Source organism: Schistocerca americana, chromosome 2 (genome assembly GCF_021461395.2).
Source record: "Schistocerca americana isolate TAMUIC-IGC-003095 chromosome 2, iqSchAmer2.1, whole genome shotgun sequence".
Taxonomy (NCBI): domain Eukaryota; kingdom Metazoa; phylum Arthropoda; class Insecta; order Orthoptera; family Acrididae; genus Schistocerca; species Schistocerca americana.
The window spans coordinates 606,581,254-606,602,733 of NC_060120.1; the positions used below are offsets into that span (position 1 = coordinate 606,581,254).

Below are 21,480 nucleotides of genomic sequence, written 5' to 3' on the forward strand. Positions count from 1 at the left end.
TGCATGTAGTTCCGTCGCAATGTTTGCTCGCTAACAGGTGAGCTTGGACATTCACTGCTTGCAGTAATTTCTGTCGGGTTTGGAAAAGATTTTGATTCACAAGCCCTGAAACGCGTCTCCGGGTGTCTCCCAGTCAGGATCTTTTTCCGACCGCAATTCTGAAATCGTGTTTCGTGGTGGTCACGTGCCTTACATCACCGCTTGTAGACACACTGAACAGTCCGCCACGAAACACCGACAAATCCAGCAAGTTCACACACCTTTTGACCATGGACACGGCCAAAGTCGACTACCCCTTTTTGCCACTCTGTCACGTCCTTACATTTACCCATGTTTTACGTACAATGTTCGCTTGAAACATAAACGTCTCACTGATCGCTGTTTCCTTATGCTCACGTAGAGGCAGCACGTGACTTTATCGCTGCGTCATCTGTAAAGGCATAAATATTCATCTGTGCCTGCGCCATAGGGTGACTGACTTTTTGTCCTGTAAGCTTATAAATGGGTTCCTGACACCCAAGGTTCGAATCGCAACAATCTCATGCGCAGCAGATCGTCGATCGCTCCGTATGGTTCTGGGGTGACGATGTGACGTCCGCTTGTCGAACACTTATGCTGTGCACTGTGAAGGTTTATGCGTGCGGAACCATCATCTCTGCAATGTTGAAGACACATATTGCATTGATTATCATCCCATTTTCAAAGTGGGTTAACTCATGTCGGACTACCGTGTTCACTACAAACACATCTGTATCAGGCTGCCCAGATATCGTGTCTACATTCGCGCTATACGCCGCATGCATCTGCAACGTTCCAGCATTGTACAAGAGACATCTATAAATAGGATAACCCTTTACCACGACATTTAGCCCCTTAGTTTTAAACGAAGCTTGACCCGCACTGATTGCATTTCACGACTGTAAAACATTTTGCCATTATTGCCTTTATTACATCACGAACATATGCTTCAACAAATATTACTGAAGAGTTCCATTCCGACAGGAAGTGTTGCACACATGCACATAATACAAAGGAAGTAAGAAACGGATATTACGCCCCGTAGACGATGTGGTCGTTAGCGATGGAGCACAAGCTCGAATAAGTCAACTATTGGGTCGGAAATCGGCCGTATCATTTTCAAAGAAATCGTTCCGGCATTCGTCTTAAGAGGGCACATACATGAAACGCAAACTCTCGTGTTATCAAAGACTGTGCCTAAAATATTAAAGACAAAAAAGTAAAATTTAATGTGGTGGATAGTAATAATTAATGTAATTTTTAATTCAGTTTTCAAAACTCATAACCTGTTAAACCAATCATGCCAAAGATGAAACGCTTAATGTCTACATAAACTAATATACTCGTACGTAAGCAGTTTTGAATATATTTTTAAGAAAAGTCATTTATAACAGTTTACACCGTTTCGGGAGGAATTGGTATAAACAAAACATTTGAAAATTTAGCGCTCTCTGTCTCTCTCTCTCTCTCTCTCTCTCTCTCTCTCTCTCTCTCTCTCTCTCTCTCTCTCTGTGTGTGTGTGTGTGTGTGTGTGTGTGTGTGTGTGTGGGTGGGTGGCTGGGTGGCTGGGTGACTGGGTGGGTTGGTGGGTGGGTGGGTGTGTGTGGGTGTTGTACGGTAAGAAACGTGTCTATCAGATATGAAGGAATTTGTCACACATTTCGCAAGAAAGAGGTACGGAAGTGTCACAAAATGTGGTTTCCGGGAAAATGGCTTTAAAGATTAAGCATATTTCTTCAACTGTAGCTTCTCAGAATTTTCCAGACCGTACTGAATATCCCCATTGTCCTCGACATTTCCCTTATAATTGTCTTTCTTTGTCTTATTTTCTCTGCTAGGTCCTGAACAGAAATTTCAACTCTGGACTCTCGACGACGGTCAATTTCCTCAAGAATGGTCAGAGTGAATGCACCAGTCCTGAAGCCCAAACGCTGAAACGTTTTCACTCTCCCTGTGTTCCCATTATTAAATACAATTACAGCATCATATGTTGCAAGTTTTACAACTGTAGATGATGAAAATGTTGTCTTGGAGCAAAGTTTCCAGATGAGCGCATTCAGAGACTCATTTGGATTTTCGGTTTTGGGTTTTACCATAAACACACTTCCTTAGTAGGTCAATATTTGCAGGAACCTAAATGTGGGCTAGACAACATTCATTACAGGGATGCATTTCTTGTCAGTGTAGAAATAGTTGTTCCATAGACAGAAGGGGACTGGTGCATGGCCGCAAGACATCGAACAACGTACATTTCTTTTTCAACATTTCCCATACGATTTCGAGAATCAAAGTTTGGGAAATAGTTGTCAATAAATTTTACTACTAAATGCAACAAAATCGAAAAATTTAATTTTTGGGCAATTTTTCGCACTTCCCCAGTTTAGTGGTTTATGGAAAGTACGGAAAATCTGTATCTGCATGACCACAGATGAATACAGATTCTCGCGAATCAATTCCAGTTTTTGAACCATAAGTAAATACACACATCAAAAAAAGTTTTCCATCACCTCGGTTCCGAGAGTTCCTGAACCTGTACAAATAATTGGAATAGAGATCAACATAAGCATCATTTCCGCCCTTTTTATTGCTCATGACAACCACACAATCCATGCTCTACCACCATACAGCGTGACCTTCAGAGGTGGTGGTCCAGACTGCTTTACACACTGGTACCTCTGATACCCAGTACCACGTCCTCTTCCATTGATGCATGCCTGTATTCATCGTGGCATACTATCCACAAGTTCATCAAGGCGGCGTCCAGATTGTCCCGCTCCTCAACGGCGATTCGGCTTAGATCCCTCAGACTGGTTGGTTGGTCAAGTCGTCCATAAACAGCCCTTTTCAATCTATCCCAGGCATGGTCGATAGGGTTCATGTCTGGAGAATATGCTGACCACTCTAGTCGAGTGATGTCGTTATCCTGAAGGAAGTCATTCACAAGATGTGCATTGTCGCCCATGAAGACGAATGCCTCGCCAATATGCTACTGATATGGTTGCACTATCGGTCGGAGGATGGCTTTCACGTATTGTAAACCGTTACGGAGCCTTCCATAACCACCAGCGGCGTACATCGGCCCCATATAATGCCACCCCAAAACAGCAGGGAACCTCCATATTGCTGCACTCGTTGCATAGTGTGTCTAAGGCGTTCAGGCTAACTGGGTTGTCTCCAAACACGTCTCCAACGATTGTCTGGTTGAAGGCATATGCGACATTCATTGGTGAAGAAAACGTGGTGCCAGTCCTGAGCGGTCCATTCGGCATGTTGTGGGGCCCATTTGTACCGTGCTGCCTGGTGTTGTGGTTGCAAAGATGGACCTCGCCATGTGCTGTGGCCTTCTCCACCAGACATCGCGGCGCCTAGAGTATCAGCAACCAAACCGACAGCCTGCAGCCGCGGGTTGCCCGCATCGCAGGCACACCAAAGCACTACACAACCGACAGGCAATATTGATGAACGGCCGCAACAACAACCACAACAACAACACCACAGCAAAGACACCAGCGGCCACCAGGGGCAACTACCGGCCCACATAAACATAAGGAAGAGGTCGCTGCAGATCCCGGAACTATTTTCACACGTCAAACCTCTTGATGGAAAATAGTTCCGAGGTACTCATCCGCCGGCGCTCCGCCGCACATCGGCAGTCCATCGACCGTCAGCAGACATGCATAGCTGCCACCCTGGCAGCCCGACTTGGATCTTCTCGCTGATCTCTGGATTAGGCTTGGTATATCGGAGAACTCTCTGGCGGAGACTAGTAGGAAATTATTTCAGTTGTTTTCTATATTATTCTTGTATGTAGTTGTGATTCGAAGATGGATCACTGTTTTGTGTTGGTGTTATACTTGGAGGATTTGTTTTGGTTAATTCAACAGTCCAATAAATTGTTTTCAGACTTTGATCGTTAGTTTCTTCTGCTTACGCAGACATAGCACCATGGACATCGGGAGTGAAGATGCGCATCATGCAGCCTATTGCGCACAGTTTGAGTCATAACAACGTCCTGTGGCTGCACGAAAAGCATTATACAACATGGTGGTGTTGTCAGGGTTCCTCCGAGCCATAATCCGCAGGTAACGGTCATCCACTGCAGTAGTAGCCCTAGGGCGGCCTGAGTGAGGCATGTCATCGACAGTTCCTGTGTGTCTGTATCTCCTCCATGTCCGAACAACATCGCTCTAGTTCGGTATGGAACGCCTGGACACTTCCCTTGTCGAGTGGCCTTCCTGGCACAAAGTAACAATGCTGACGCGATCGAACCGCGGTATTGATCGTCTAGGCATGGTTGGACTACAGACAACACGAGCCGCATACCTCTTTCCTGGTGGAATGACTGGGACTGATCAGCTGTCGGACCCCCTCCGTCTAACAGGCGCTGCTCAAGCATGGTTGTTTACATCTTTAGGCGGGTTTAGTGACGTCTCTGAACAGTCAAAGGGACTGTGTCTGTGATACAATACTCACAGTCAACGTCTATCTTCAGGAGTTCTGGGAACCAGGGTGATGCAAAACGTTTTTTGCTGTGTTTATATAACAAGAATCACGACCCACCCTCGCAGCTTTGGCTCATTCAGTGGATCATTTTCCCGCAAAAGTTCCCAGGTTCGAATCCTGGTCCAGCACACAGTTTTAGTCAGTGAAAGAGTTTCAGACCAGTGTGCACTCCGCTGCAGAGTAAAAATTCTTTCTATAAACATATAAGGATATTCCACGTAATCGTCCAAAATAAATGCAAATGTAGATGGAAAAATTGATCAAAAACGTGAAGTGTTTGTTCATTTAATGCAAATTTTCGTTTTCTTTCACACAGTTCGTTCCCTTGTGAGGAGCAGCCTGACAGCAGTAGTGACTACAGACAGAAGGACCTAGAAGTTGATACGGGAGGGAAACCAAGTTCCATTGTATTGTCCAGATGGAAGGGATGGCTTCCAGAATAAGCTTTTGCTCCAAAGACGCAGGTATCTGCACGATAAAAGCTAGCCAAAGGGGACTGTCAAACTGACTATGAACAGCATATGGAATTCTCAAACGGCAGGATAAACTAACTCAAGAGATTACAGTAACGCTGTTAGATAGATCAGATTTACTTTCATTCCAATTGATCCGTAGTGAGGAGGTCCTCCAGGATGTGGAACATGTCAGAAAAACAACAATACATGACAAACATTTACAACTAAAACAAATAAGCTAATGTACCATTCCACAGGTCCCAAGTGGAATGATAGTCATTTTTTAATGAACACCATATGAAAGAGTCATTTTACAAATACTAATGCACTGAATTTAAAATAAACAAGTTTATTTATTTATAAGGTAATAAACATGTAATAGAACTACTATAATAGTTATTTACAATGAACACATTACTGCACTGAAATGGTGCAGAAGTTAGATTGTACTTACACACACACACACACAAATTTTCAATGAACACATTACTGCACTGAAATTGTGCAGAAGTTGTATTGTACTTATATACAAATCAGTTGGTTTTACTGAGAAATTCGTCAATGGAGTAGAAGGAGGTGGCCACCAATAAATCCTTTAGGCTTCTCTTAAACTGAATTTCATTGGTTGTTAAGCTTTTTATGGCTGCTGGCAAGTTATTGAAAATGTGTGTTCCTGAATAATGCACACCTTTTTGTACAAGACTAAGTGACTTTAAATCCTTGTGAAGATTATTCTTATTTTTGTATTGATTCCATGAATTGAGCTGATGGTTTGAAAAGGTGATATGTTTTTAATGACAAATTTCATTAAGGAATAAATATATTGGAAAGCAGTAGTTAGAACCCCTAGTTCCCTAAACAGGCTTCTGCAAGATGTTCTTGAGTTCACACCACATATGACTCTTACTGCACGTTTTTGTGCCCAGAAAACTTTAGCTTGGCTTGATGAATTACCACAAAAAATAATCCCATATGACATTATGGAATGAAAGTAAGCATAGTATGCCAGCTTTTTCATTTTTATATCCCCTATGTCTGACAAAATTCGCATTGCAAACAGAGATTTGTTAAGAAGCTTCAGCAGTTCTGTGGTGTTCTCCTCCCAGCTGAATTTATTATCAAGCTGTAATCCCAAGAATTTAACACTGTCCACTTCTTCTATCTTCTTGTCATCATATGTTAGACATATACTTGTGGGACACTCCTTACAAGTTCTGAACTGCATGTAGTGTGTTTTTTCAAAGTTTAATGACAAAAAATTGGCTAGGAACCAGTGACTAATGTCCACAAATATTTTATTGGCTGATCTTTCTAAGACTACACTTGATTTGCTATTCATTGCAATGTTTGTATCATCGGCAAACAAAACGAACTTGGCATCTGGTAATGTTACTGATGAAAGGTCATTGATATACACAAGAAAAAGTAAGAGCCCCAAAATGGAACCTTGTGGGACCCCACATGCAATTAGTTCCCAGTTGGATGATGCCTGATAGCTTGATACATGTCTCTTTCCTAATAACACCCTTTGTTTCCTGCCAGAGATATAAGATTTGAACCATTTTGCAGCATTTCCTGTTACGCTATAATATTCTAATTTACTTAAAAGGATATTGTGATTTACATAGTCAATTGCCTTTGACAGATCACAAAATATACCAGTTGCCTGCAATTTTTTGTCTAATGAATTAAGCACATTTTCACTGTAAGTGTAGATAGCCTTCTCAATATCAGAACCTTTTAGAAATCCAAACTGTGACTTTGACAGTATGTTATTTGAGATAAGATGGTTATAAAGCCGACTGAACATTACTTTTTCGAAAATTTTTGAGAATGCTGGCAACAGTGAAATTGGACGGAAATTTGATGCTATTTCTTTATCTCCCTTCTTAACAGTGGCTTAACTTCAGCATATTTCAGCCATTCAGGAAATATTCCACTGATAAACGACTGGTTACACAGATAGCTTAATATGTTACTTAGATCAGAATCACATTCTTTAATTAATAGGAAAGTGCCACATGCGTGCGGTTTTCAGGGTGCGAAAAAGATAACTTCGATTGATGAGACAAAGAAACTGATTAGTTATATAGTTATTAGTGTCAGTGGTATTGAGAAACAGCAGAAATCTCTAGAACTGAACAAAGCTTTAGGCCCTGAGGAAATCCTTGCGCCAGGCCCAAAGGAAATCCTTAACAGATTCTGTATAGAATTTACGTCTGAGTTACAGCGTATTTTCACCTTACAGATAAGGTGTAGATACCGAACTAAAAACTGTGCCCTGTAGTCGGAAGAAAGCACAGGTCACATGCATCTATCTACAAGTAGATTCTTTGAACATATTTTGAGGTCAACCAGCTTGGATTCTGAGAACATCGCTCACGTGAAACCTAGCTGTTCTCACAACACATCTTGAAATCTTAGATCAATGCAGTCACATTCATGCCGTATTTCTTTACTTCCAAAATCATTAAACGCAGTATAATTATTAATGAAAATACGATCTTATGAGGTATCAAAAGAAACTTGTGACTGAGGTGAGGATTTCTTAGTGGTAGTGATGAGACGATAGACTGTTTCTAGCAATCGATTGGTCAGTCCATTGTTTTCTCGTTCGGTCGGTTTTTTCAGTTGAATGAAACAACAGAATGAAACTAGCCTCAGTGGCCATGTTGAAACTTCTTTATCTATTTTTTTTTTACTTAAATTGCAATAACTGAGGAGGTGAAACTTCTACGTTATTTAATTCTGAATCTCCTGAGTGAAACTGTCGTCCTGTCACTTTGCTTGTCTTTATCGTTTCAACACTGACCTACAGAATTTGCCCTGACAAACGGAGCTGAAACTTCTCCTATTCGTTCATTGCCCACAATATTCAAGGATAACACGATCTGAATGCTTTAAAATTAACTCAAAAGAATGACCGAGCGAGGTGGCGCAGTGGTTAGCACACTGGACTCGCATTCGGGAGGACGACGGTTCAATCCCGTCTCCGGCCATCCTGATTTAGGTTTTCCGTGATTTCCCTAAATCGTTTCAGGCAAATGCCGGGATGGTTCCTTTAAAAGGGCACGGCCGATTTCCTTCCCAATCCTTCCCTAACCCGAGCTTGCGCTCCGTCTCTAATGACCTCGTTGTCGACGGGACGTTAAACACTAACCACCACCACCACATCAAAAGAATGGCCCTGAATTAGAAGAAATCCTGACAATAACCCATACATTTCATAAGTCACTTACCTCACAGAAAATCATCATTACACGAACTAAAGCAATACAGCAAGCATCAATACAGACAGCTAAATAAAAAGATTCTAACTGCTGTAGGCTCTTAACTGTTAATAGGCATGTGACAACCAGTTCGAAAAATTAGATAATCGTCAGTAATTTCATTATCATTTTACATTAAATCTCCCTAACGGCACACGTCTAGACCGTCCACTCGCGCTAATACTTCAGACCTCTAACACTGCTAATTATTAAGCTCTAATCTCCATCTCTCCTGACTATTCACTTCTAACTTCCATCACAGCTGGCTATTCCAACTGCAAGTGCGACCAGTCACAGTGTCTCTTACAGAGGGTGCACAGCGCTGTCAGAGATTTTAATATAGTCTATAGCGCTGCCAACACACAAACACATAAACAGGCTACTTACAATGTCTGCTATTTGAATATTTTCACTCATTCGCCGGGTTTTAGTGATTTTACATACATACTTTTTCAGCCTTTTCAGTTACTCATGAACCATGACTATGGTTGACAACTTTATTTGTAGGTGAAGTATCTTATTCAAGGAGATCTGAATAAAAAGTACATCTTTAAAAATAAAGTATATCAAAATGTATGTATTTACGTAGACAAATACGAATTTTCGTACTTGTGGCATTAAATATCAATTTTTGGTTGGTTTTAAAATTGTCACACTCAGATATTTGCGTGGATTGACTGATTGATTGATTGATATTGGTGTCATGGTCATTCTACGTTTCTGCATTCTGCGAAGTATTCAGTTTTACTTTTCTGAAGATTTACATCAAGTCTCCAATCTTTGCACTAATTTTAAACCATATCAAGATATGACGTATACTTGTGGAGCTTTTTCCATACAATTTTACATTATACATAACATCTCTGCAAAAGTCTTAGGTTAACATTATCTGCCAGGTCTTTAACAGACAATATGAACAGCAAGGGTCTCAACATACAGTACTTTCCTGGCGTACTCTTTATATAATAAAATAAGCTACAGCATACCTACTACGTAGTGACGGGAACAACCGAATGAAAACAATCAACTGATTCAGTTGTTGGAACACAATCCACTCATTCGGCTGTAGTTATACGAATCGGTTGAGTTAGTCATTCATTCTTTTGAGTGAAACCAGTCTGTGGTAGCAACTGCATAAAAACAATCGTTCAGTTGGTCAGACTACTATTTCGCTCTTTTGAATGCAACCAGTATGTGGGAGCAACAAAATGAAAACAATCGTGTCAGTCGGTTGTAGTTTTTCCTGTGGGGTTGTATTATTATTCATTTGTTTTTCGAATGAAATTAGTCCGTGAGGGCAACCGAATGAAAACATTCGACACCGTTGTAGCTTTGAGTATTGACTGAATTATTCATTCTTTCTTTTCAACTGAAAACATCTTTAGAGTTTAGATGACCGAGCTATCCGTTCATTCTTCTAAGTGAAACCAGCCTGCATTATTTTAATTAGTTGAAGTAAAGCAGTGCTACATTACACCGACAGAGGGTAGTCCTAGCCCTAAGGGTAAGTGAAGACGTATCTCAGGGGTACGACAAAGTTAAAATTAGCAGTATACAAGTTCATTTAATTATGTACTAGACGCAGCAATTTTTCCCTTTATCATTTAAAACTGATTCATATACTGTTGTGGCTTAAATTGTTCCAGGTGCGATTAACGCGTAACTAAGCTGACGTATTGCTGGGATAAGCCTGCCATAACTTAAATTGCCTAGCCCAGGCAAAAACTTCGCAAATGTCGGACATCTCGGTCAAATCGGGTTATTTTCCAGGACACAAACGGTCTTAGACGATGAGTTGAACGATAGCCACGGTGTTCCGCGGGAAGCAGGGACACGAGAGGGGGAATGTTTCCTGGCTTGCGTTTGGTGCTGACAACGAGAGCGGGCGCGCACCTCCATCCGACCAGCAGATATACACTACTGGCCATTGAACTTGCTACACCAAGAATAAATGCAGATGATAAACGGGTATTCATTCGATAAATATATTACACTAGAACTGACATTTGATTAGATTTTCACGCAGTTAGGGAGCAGAGATCCTGAGAAACCAGTACCCAGAACGAGAAGATCGAATGAAGGGTAGAGCCACGGGTCGTAAATCATCTGAAACGTAACGTCCACTGTTCAAAGTGCCGTCAATGCGAACAAGAGGTGACCGAGACGTGTAACCAATGGCACCCCATACCATCACGCTGGGTGATACGCCAGTATGGCGATGACGAATACACGCTTCCAATGTGCGTTCACCGCGATGTCGCCAAACACGGATGCGACCATCATGATGCTGTAAACAGAACCTGGATTCATTCGAAAAAATGACGTTTTGCCATTCGTGCACCCAGGTTCGTCGTTGAGTACACCATCGCAGGCGCTCCTGTCTGTGATGCAGCGTCAAGGGTAACCGCAGCCATGGTCTCCGAGCTGATAGTCCATGCTACTGCAAACGTCGTCGAACTGTTCGTGCAGATGGTTGATGTCTTGCAAACGTCCCCATCTGTTGACTCAGAGATCGAGACGTGGCTGCACGATCCGTTACAGCCATGCGGATAAGATGGCTGTCATCTCGACTGCTAATGATACGAGGCCGTTGGGATCCAGCACGGCGTTCCGTATTACCCTCCTGAACCCACCGATTCCATATTCTGCTAGCAGTCATTGGATCTCGACCAACGCGAGCAGCAATGTCGCGATACGATATACTGCAACCTCGATAGGCTACAATCCGACGTTTATCAAAGTGGGAAACGTGTTGGTACGCATTGATTCTCCTTACACAGGCATCACAACAAAGTTTCACCGGGCATCGCCGGTCAACTGCTGTTTGTGTATGAGAAATCGGTTGGAAACTTTCCTCATGTCAGCATGTTGTAGGTGTCGCCACCGGCGGCAACCTTGTGTGAATGCTCTGAAAAGCTAATAATTTGCATATCACAGCATCTTCTTCCTGTCGGTTAAATTTCGCTTCTGTAGCACGTCATCTTAGTGGTGTAGCTATTTTAATGGCCAGTAGTGTAAATAACATACCAGAGGACCAGGAATTTATGAAAGCGCATTGTAGAGATGTTCGCTATCAGCCGTAGTACTAATTTGCAGTAACGGACATGAACGTCAATAAAGTCGTTTTATAAAGGTCAATGAGTAGAAGGCAAATGACATTTAAGATACTCTGTTGTCTGGCGGGCGGGACGGTGTCACGGAGCATGCAATCGGTTATTCTCGGCGGCTTCTCATTGTCTCGATAATGAAGCAAGGAAAATACAGGTTGTTCCAAAATGATCGATCACATATATTTCAGAAATAGGGAGAGGTAGAAAAGCGCGGTTTGTAGCATAATGTTCATATACACCTAAGGTTCTAGCAGCCGCTTAATGGAATTCAGTGCGTTTAAGGTGACCATATTTTCCAGACTCAAATTCAGAACACATTAAATCACTTTAATTTGTTACAAAAAGTACGACTACATTAATTTATATTTTATTAATAACTCCCAAGATGACGGATTGTTAGCAGCCGGTCGTTGTGGCTGAGCGGTTGTAGGCGCTTCAGTCCGGAACCGTGCTGCTGCTACGGTCGCAGGTTCGAATCCTGCCTCGGGCATGGATGTGCGTGATGTCCTTACGTTATTTAGGTTTAAGCAGTTCTAAGTCTAGGGGACTGATGACCTCACATGTTAAGTCCCACAGTGCTTAGATCCATTTGAACCATTTGATTGCGAGAAAACATGCCGTATTTATCAGTGCTGTATTTTTTCGGCATGTCAGTATTTTTTAACAGCATATGAAAATATTTAACTCAAGCTTCATTATAATTCACTCTAGTCATGAACATTGCTTTCGTAGTGTCTGCAACAAATTGTGTTTTGTCACTGCTCCATAATTACTCATTTGGGAAAATACACTTTCAGTACAGCATACCGATATAGGCGTAATAAACATCTAATTCGGGATAAACCGGTTCCTATTTGTTAAATCCGAGACAAATAGGTGTCCCTAATTACCTTTGAAAAAATTCGGGACAGAACTAGAAAAATCGTGTCTCACGAAAAAAGGGAGGGGGGGGGGCAGGGGGGCAGATAGTTACCTTAAATGTGTGCGCCATCTGTAACACAAAGGACATCTAAGTGGTATTCCAGTTCCATGTCTGGCCTAACATGTCCACAATTTACGAGTGCTGTCGCTGCTCTGATGCGAGCTTACACTCCGTGTAAATCCCACCCAAAGACAAAAATGTAATGGGTTTCCACAGAACCTGGGTGTCAGATCTGGTCTGTACCAACCATTCTATACACTGTGCCAACTGCTGGGGGGAGAGGGGCAGGGTAACCAGTCAATAACTAATATGGGAAAATAAGGAAAAAAACAGCTTTAGATGTGTGTCAATATTTTGCCGCGTATCATACCTTTCTACCTATTCCCATTTCTGAAATATACGTGATCAAAATTGTAAATATCATATTGGAACACACCGTATGTGTACAGCAGAGCGTCTAAGCGTGCTTGCCGCTGCGTTTTTAACAGACTAAAACGAAAGAAACTATATTCGGTGTGGTCCTCATTTAACGAATGTCAACTAAGATCTGTTACAATCTATTTATTTCCAATCATTTGAATCCCCAGACACGAAAAAAGGTCTAGGTTTACGCCGGACAGTTGTATAAAAATCCCTCCAGGTCTACTCTGGACGCCCTCAAAACTAGGACCAATCCTGGGAAATTCGGACGAACTGCAGCGCTAGTTCGGGGTGCAAAGGTAAGTGGAATGACTACCTTAAGGGTATATGAAGAAGAAAGGAATCTTGTGTCGTTTTAACGACGGTTTGCATTGGATTTTATAGGCTGTGTTTGATGATTCCACAAGTGCAAAATCAATTGAATATTCAACCATTTTATCGTGCGAAAGGTAAATATTTTGTACAGAAAATTAATTAGGCCCCATGTTTTCAGTTTTACAGGAAATGTCATGGCACAAATTTTCAGGACTATCTGTATCGTGCTAGGAATCTGTATGGAACTAGGAGAGAGATTTAATATTTATCAGTCCGTTTTAAAACCAATTACATTTAAAAAATTCTATTTAAGCATTTATTTTCTGTTTTTTTAGTCTTGTGTGTGTGTATTTTTCAATTGATGCTAAACATTTTGATGAGATTTCAACAGTGACATACTGTAAACTTCAGGTTTATTTCAGTTTCTCTTCACCTGAGTCAACCAACATATTGCTTCCTCCTATCCATATCTCGCGAAAAGACCGCGAATGTGAAAATTAGAGAGATTCGAGCTCACAGGGAACCTTAGAGCAGTCGTTCTTAACTGCGAAACATTCGCGACTGGAACAAGACAACAGGGAAATAACAGTGCCACCCAGTTCTTACACTAAGTACCTACTCTCAGCCACACACCAGAAAAGAAAGCTAGTTAATATTGCGTTGTCATCAAGTTCTGAGTTAAGTTGAAAGTTTCAAGTCTTTAGCTTATCGGGAAGTTAATTTAAAATCAAGTGCAAAATTCATGCCGAACAGACAGACAGACAGACACTAAGTACCTTCCGCCACACACCAGACTCGAAAGCGAATTAATGTTACAGTGTTATATAGTTCTAAGCTATGTTGAAATGTTGAAGTTTCTAGCTTATTGGGAAGCTAGTTTAAAATCAATTGCAAAATTTGTACCGAAAAACAGGCAAGAAACCGACCAGTGATTGTTCATTTATATACAGAAAAATTGCAGTCCGATATTTGTTTTATCGATATATCTCAACAGGGACATTAAAACACGAAGAATGAACAGCAATCCAGCAGAGGCTCAGTAGAGCTACAAGCTTGGTGGTAGCAGTTAGCGCGGGCCAGGACACTGCTGTCGCCCTGGTACTGGTTATTCTTCGAGTTTTACTGTCCAAGTTGATAATTATCGATAACACAAATATCGCACTAGAGTAATATGGGCTCGCTCTATCGAAAGAGCACAAAAAATACAGCTTTAAAAGTCATTTTGTTTGTAACGGAAAACAGACCCGACACTTTCCAACGACCCTGCTCGTCGTATGAAAGACGTAATGAGCATTGTCTGTTTGGGCAGACTCCAGCTACATAATGCAAGAACGAAATTGCAAATATCTGCTTAAACACCAGAAAAAATGGGCCTGGCGACGACTCTTAGGAGACACACACACACACACACACACACATATATATATATGGGTGTTACAAAAAGGTACGGCCAAACTTTCAGGAAACATTCCTCACACACAAAGAAAGAAAGTATGTTATGTGGACATGTGTCCGGAAACGCTTACTTTCCATGTTAGAGCTCATTTTATTACTTCTCTTCAAATCACATTAATCATGGAATGGAAACACACAGCAACAGAACGTACCAGCGTGACTTCAAACACTTTGTTACAGGAAATGTTAAAAATGTCCTCCGTTAGCGAGGATACATGCATCCACCCTCCGTCGCATGGAATCCCTGATGCGATGATGCAGCCCTGGAGAATGGCGTATTGTATCACAGCCGTCCACAATACGAGCACGGAGAGTCTCTACATTTGGTACCGGGGTTGCGTAGACAAGAGCTTTCAAATGCCCCCATAAATGAAAGTAAAGACGGTTGAGGTCAGGAGAGCGTGGAGGCAATGGAATTGGTCCGCCTCTACCAATCCATCGGTCACCGAATCTGTTGTTGAGAAGCGTACGAACACTTCGACTGAACTGTGCAGGAGCTCCATCGTGCATGAACCACATGTTGTGTCGTACTTGTAAAGGCACATGTTCTAGCAGCACAGGTAGAGTATCCCGTACGAAATCATGATAACGTGCTCCATTGAGCGTAGGTGGAAGAACATGGTGCCCAATCAAGACATCACCAACAATGCCTGCCCAAACGTTCACAGAAAATCTGTGTTGATGACGTGATTGCACAATTGCGTGCGGATTCTCGTCAGCCCACACATGTTGATTGTGAAAATTTACAATTTGATCACGTTGGAATGAAGCCTCATCCGTAAAGAGAACATTTGCACTGAAATGAGGATTGACACATTGTTGGATGAACCATTCGCAGAACTGTACCCGTGGAGGCCAATCAGCTGCTGATAGCGCCTGCACACGCTGTACATGGTACGGAAACAACTGGTTCTCCCGTAGCACTCTCCATACAGTGACGTGGTCAACGTTACCTTCTACAGCAGCAACTTCTCTGACGCTGACATTAGGGTTATCGTCAACTGCACGAAGAATTGCCTCGTCCATTGCAGGTGTCCTCGTCGTTCTAGGTCTTCCCCAGTCGTCAGTCATAGGCTGGAATGTTCCGTGCTCTCTAAGACGCCGATTAATTGCTTCGAACGTCTACCTGTCGGGACACCTTCGTTCTGGAAATCTGTCTCGATACAAACGTACCGCGCCACGGCTATTGCCCCGTGCTAATCCATACATCAAATGGGCATCTGCCAACTCCGCATTTGTAAACATTGCACTGTCTGCAAAACCACGTACGTGATGAACACTAACCTGTTGATGTTACGTACTGATGTGCTTGATGCTAGTACTGTAGACCAATGGGTCGCATGTCAACATAAGCACTGAAGTCAACATTACCTTCCTTCAATTGGGCCAACTGGCGGTAAATCGAGGAAGTACAGTACATACTGACGAAACTAAAATGAGCTCTAACATGGAAAGTAAGCGTTTCCGGACACATGTCCACATGACAAATTTTCTTTATTTGTGTGTGAGGAATTTTTCCTGAAAGTTTGGCGGTACCTTTTTGTAACACCCTGTATATATATGGTGCGTCAAAAAAATGTATACACACTTTGAACCATCATAGAAAATTTATTTCCCATTCTACAATTTTAAATTTCTGGAAATGGAAAGCTTAAAGTCCAATTGGAAAAATAAATGTACTTTGCAAATGTGATTAATGTTCAAACTGGTGGCCTTCAGCATCAACACATTTCTGAGTACGAGTCACCACTGATTCCGTACATCGTACCAAAGTGTCCAACTAGATTTCAGCGCACACTGCTTGAATCTCATTCCAAAGTGTGTCCAGGTTACGTGGTTTACGTTTGTACACCTCATCTTTTACTGTGCCACATAAGAAGAAATCCAGCGGCGTGAGGTCTGGAGAGCGTCCAGGAAACTTGATTGGTCCCCTGCGTCCTATCCACTGGCCTGGCATTGTGATCCAGGTATGCTCGTGCGTCCCTATGATAGTGCGTCGGGGCGCCATCTTGTTGGAAATAAAACTCATCATTACCGTATAATGCACGAATGGCAGGGAATATGGAGTCAGCAAGCATTGTTAGGTACGTTTCTCCAGTAACAGTACCTTCAAAGCAGAAAGGCCCAATGAGTCCCCTTGCAGACAAACCACACCACACATTTGCACCAGGCAAATTCACAGCCTTTTCAACTGTAATGTGAGGATTATCTTCAGCCCAGTACATACAATTGTGCCTATTGACAGTTCCATTGAGTTTGAATTGGGCTTCATCCGACCAAATTATGCTACCCATGAATCCCGTTTCACGTCTCACCATCTCGTGAACCCATTCACAAAGTTCTAACCTTCGATCTGGATCGTCGTCACTTAGTTGTTGCACCAACCTTGGAATGTACACACGAAACTTGCCTTTCTTCAGAATGCGTAGCACACTACTAGCACTTTCATTAATATCACGTGCCGCTTGCCTTGGAGATTTTTGAGGCGAACGCTGAAACAGTTCCAAGAGGCTGCAGTTGTGGAATCATCGCTTGTAGCTGTACGAGGTCGCCCTGATCGACCTTTATGCACATCACACACTGTTCCATGAATTTCGAATTTGTCTCGTAGACATGTAATTGTTAACCTTGAAGGTGTTTCTGTACCATACTCACTTCTCCACTGTCTTCGAACCGCAGCTACATTCTCAAACCCCCCCAGGGGCTCAGCATTCATTTGCTGAGTACGGGCTTGGCGACCCCGGGGTCCTCAGCTGGGGACTGGTCAGCGCCGCCAGTCTCCTGTCACCATAACCCCTGGACATGCTTCAGCGACAGTGGAATGTTGTGTGCTGCGGGGAATGGTAATCTTGGCTTGACCGCCTGTATTGCAAGGAAGGTAAACCTCTAAAAAAAAAAAAAAAAAACCTCAATCTTACGGTGTGCTGCGCGCCTTTAAGATGCATGGCTGTTGGGGTGGAACAGTCGCAAGCGGGCAACCTCTGGGGCACCTGCCGCACCCCAGTTGTATAAGGCTTACTCAGGCACGCGGGGCTCTGTCTAGGTGGACTTCTAGTTCCCTAGCTGCTCGTGGGACCGAGATGGAACCCTCGAACTTTTATTCTTCTCCTGCCAGCGGAAAGGGTGGACCGCTGGTGGGTTCTAACACCCAATCCAACAAGAGGGCTCGTGTAGCCAGTCCTCCTGATTCAGGTAGTAGTAACAGAACGCATACTGCTTCGCAGAATGTGTTTTTCATAATTAAAAGAAAAGATGGGAGTTTTGAAAAAGTTTCGCCATTTTATATACAGAAGGGCTTAGAAGGTATTGCTGGCACATTAAAATCTGTAAAGCGCTTGCGAAATGGCACCTTGTTGGTTGAAACATCTAGCTTCCAGCAAGTCCAGAACATTCAGAAGGCACAGTTTCTTGGGGAGTTTGCGATAGAGACTGAATTTCACAACACCTTGAACTACAGCAAGGGTGTTGTGACTTGCAGAGATCTCGTTGACATTCCCCAAGACGAACTGAAGGCTGAACGGTCCCAGGAAGGAATTGTCGACGTGCAACACATTATGAAACGGGTGGATGGTGCTCTCATAAAGACTGACTCATTTATCCTTACATTTAACAGCACCAAATTGCCAGAGCATGTGAAGGCAGGTTTCCTACGTCTCAATGTGTGGCCTTATTACCCCAACCCCATGCGGTGTTTTAAATGCCAACACTTTGGACACACTACTCTCGGCTGTAGAGGGGAAGCCACTTGCGGGAATTGTGGTAAAGCCGCCCATGAGGGAGTTGGTTGCTCCTCTCCTCCCAAGTGTGTCAACTGCTCTGGGGATCACCCTGTGTGGAGTAGGGAATGCAGAGTTTTCCTTGAGGAACGGAAGATCCAGGAACTAAACACTACAAAACGCATCCCGTACACTGAGGCGAAGAAAATTTACAAGTCCATGCAGCCACCCACGTTCGCTGCTTCCTTTTCTTCCGTTCTCAAACAACCAGTCTTGAAAACCGATGCCGCTACACAAACGGAGGTTGCTACTGTCAGCACTAGCACCTGCACTTGTCAATGTACGTGTGCTGCTGCCGTTCCTGTGAAGCCTGCTGCTCCCCCCGGGCCTTCTGACCAGGCCGTGGTAGCTGACATCATGGAACTTCCTGCCCCTTCCCGGGTCCAGTCTTGTGCACTGCCCAGTGCTGCTACACCCCCTACTGCTTCTGAGGTTTTGGCTCCAATGCCACCTCAGGCCAGAACATCGAAGCCAAAGACAAAGGTGAAGACTCGCCCACTTAAGGAGACTGCAGTTATACAGTCTCCTGATGTGGATGTCATTCTCTCTGATGTCTCTCTCGACTCCTCTTCTCAGGCGATGGAGGTTGATGTCAGACTGGGGCAATCATCTCGCCCCAAAACTGAGCCTCCACCTGTTGTGGGCTCTCCTCCCCGACAGAAAGTGAGAATGAAGGTACTCCCACACTGATAGATGGCTCCCATTATACAGTGGAACATGAATGGATTCCGGGCACATGTGGAGTAACTGAACCTCCTAGCACGGCAACGCCCCCTGTGCTTGTGTTTACAGGAAACGCATTTAAAACCATCTGATGCTCCTGTACTAATGGGCTATACGTCATATCGCAAAGATGACCTGACTGGAGAAAGGGCCAAAGGCGGAGTCACTGTGTTTGTCAATAATGACCACCACTCCTCTGCTCTCCCCCTGGATACTGACCTGCAAGCAGTTGCAGTTGAAATTCATTCACCTCGGAGGCTTACCGTTTGCTCCCTCTATTTACCCCCTCTGGATGCAATGACCTTAGACGCTCTCACAGATCTTATCGACCAACTCCCCCGCCCATTTCTCCTCCTGGGAGACTTCAATGCCCATCATGTCCTGTGAGGCTCCACTTCTCTTTGCGCTCGAGGTCGAATTTTGGAGAGCCTCCTAACATCTCAAGTGTTGTGCATCCTCAACACAGGTACTCCGACTCATTTCTCTACTGCTACAGGGTCATTCTCAGCCATTGACCTATCTTTCTGCTCTCCAACCCTCACCGACTCTGTTCACTGGGAGGTCAGTGACGACCTTCATTCCAGCGATCACTTCCCTATCCGCATTCATCTCCTGGATGGTGTACTGCTGGAGCAGCGGCCACCATCGTGGATGATTGGCAGCGCTAACTGGCCACTGTTCATTCGGTTGGCTGTCTTTGACCGCCACAATGACGTACAGGAATGGGTGGATCACATCACGCTTGTGGTCCATCATGCTGCTGACCTGTCCATACCACAGTCTTCTGGCACTCTTAAGCGGCGCCTTGTGCCTTGGTGGACAGAAGAGTGCCTTTCAGCCATCCGGGACAGGCGTGCGGCTCTTCGCCGATTTAAATGCCGCCCAACAGCGGTCAATCTTACCGCCTTTCGAATCGCGAGAGCCAGGGCACGCCGTGTCATTAAAGAGAGCAAGAAAAGGTCATGGCAGGAGTTCCTGGACTCCATCAACCGTTTCAATTGTTCCACAAGAGTATGGGAAGCCATCCGGAGGATTTCCGGTAAACATAGCCGTTTACCAATAGCTGCTGTCCTGAGCCAGGGATGCCTCCAAACGACACCCAGAGCCATTGCTCAGACGGTGGCAGAGCATTTTGCACAAAGTACTGCCACTGCAAATCAGGATCCAGCGTTTCGTCGCTACCGTGCGACTGTCGAAAGAGCGACCTTGGACTTTCGGTCGAACAGTTCTGAGGCCTACAATTCCCCTTCCCCTTTCTCCATGTGGGAACTTGAATCGGCACTTACTGAGACTTCTGACACTGCACCAGGTTACGACCACATCCGGTACTCCATGCTTCGACATCTGCCAGCGGTGTCAAAGGAAATCCTCCTCGAATGTTTTAATCTCGTATGGCAGACAGGAGTGTTCCCCACCTCGTGGAGGGAGGCAATCCTCATCCCTCTCCTCAAACCAGGAAAGGACCGCACATGTCCCGGTAGTCACCGTAGTATCGCCTTGACAAGCTGTGTCGGAAAGACCCTGGAACGGATGGTTAACCGGCGTCTGGTCTGGCTGTTAGAGACCAGACAGCTCCTTAGCCGCTTTCAGTGTGGATTCCGAAAATTTCGGTCCACGGTCGACAACCTGACCCTCCTAGAGGCGGCTATTCAGTAGGCTTTTCTCCGTCAGCATCACTGTATCGGTATCTTCTTTGATATCAGTAAGGCATGTGATACTACTTGGAGACACTGTATTCTTGCACAAATGCATCAATGGGACTTTCGTGGCCGCCTCCCGATTTTCATTCGGTCTTTCCTGTCTCAGCGGTTTTTTCGGACCCGCGTTGGTGACACACTGTCTGATCGCTTTGAGCAAGAGAACGGTGTCCCCCAGGGCAGTGTTTTAAGCGTTACCCTCTTTGCCATAGCCATCAACAGTATAACGTCTACTGTGAGGAGTCCAGTACAGCGCTCCTTATTTGTGGACGACTTTGCTGTTTTCTGTTCCTCCAACAGTGTTGCAACCGTGAGCCGTCAGTTGCAGCTAACAGTGCGGCGGTTAGAGGAGTGGGCTGCAAAGACGGGTTTTCGGTTTTCTGCCGATAAGTGTGTTTGTGTTCATTTTAATCGTTCTCGTCATCTTTTTACTTTGCCTGCCTTGCATATGGGGGATACTGTCCTACATTTTAGAGACACAGTACGGTTTCTGGGCCTAAGTTTTGAGTCCAGGTTGTCATGGCTGCCACACCTACGTGACTTGAAAGCCAGAACGCTGAAGGCACTGAACATCCTCAAGTGCCTCAGCCACAGGTCTTGGGGCGTGGACAGTGCACGTCTCCTTCAGTTTTATGGAGCTTTTGTGCGTTCACGGCTGGAGTATGGGTGCACAGTATATGGGTCAGCGAGGCCATCTTATTTGCGGATCCTTGACGCTGTTCACCATGCTGGGATCCGACTGGCCACGGGTGCTTATCGGACCAGTCCCGTACCCAGCCTCTGTGCTGAGGCTGGCGAACCGCCACTTACCATCCGG

The 21,480-nt window shown here is 44.1% G+C and overlaps 1 protein-coding gene across 1 annotated transcript in view; it reads left to right on the forward strand.

Annotated features, from left to right (window-relative positions):
* LOC124594242 (dynein axonemal heavy chain 8-like) overlaps window positions 1-21,480 on the forward strand; it is a 619,801-nt gene that overhangs the window by 389,192 nt on the left and 209,129 nt on the right. The window lies entirely within an intron of this gene.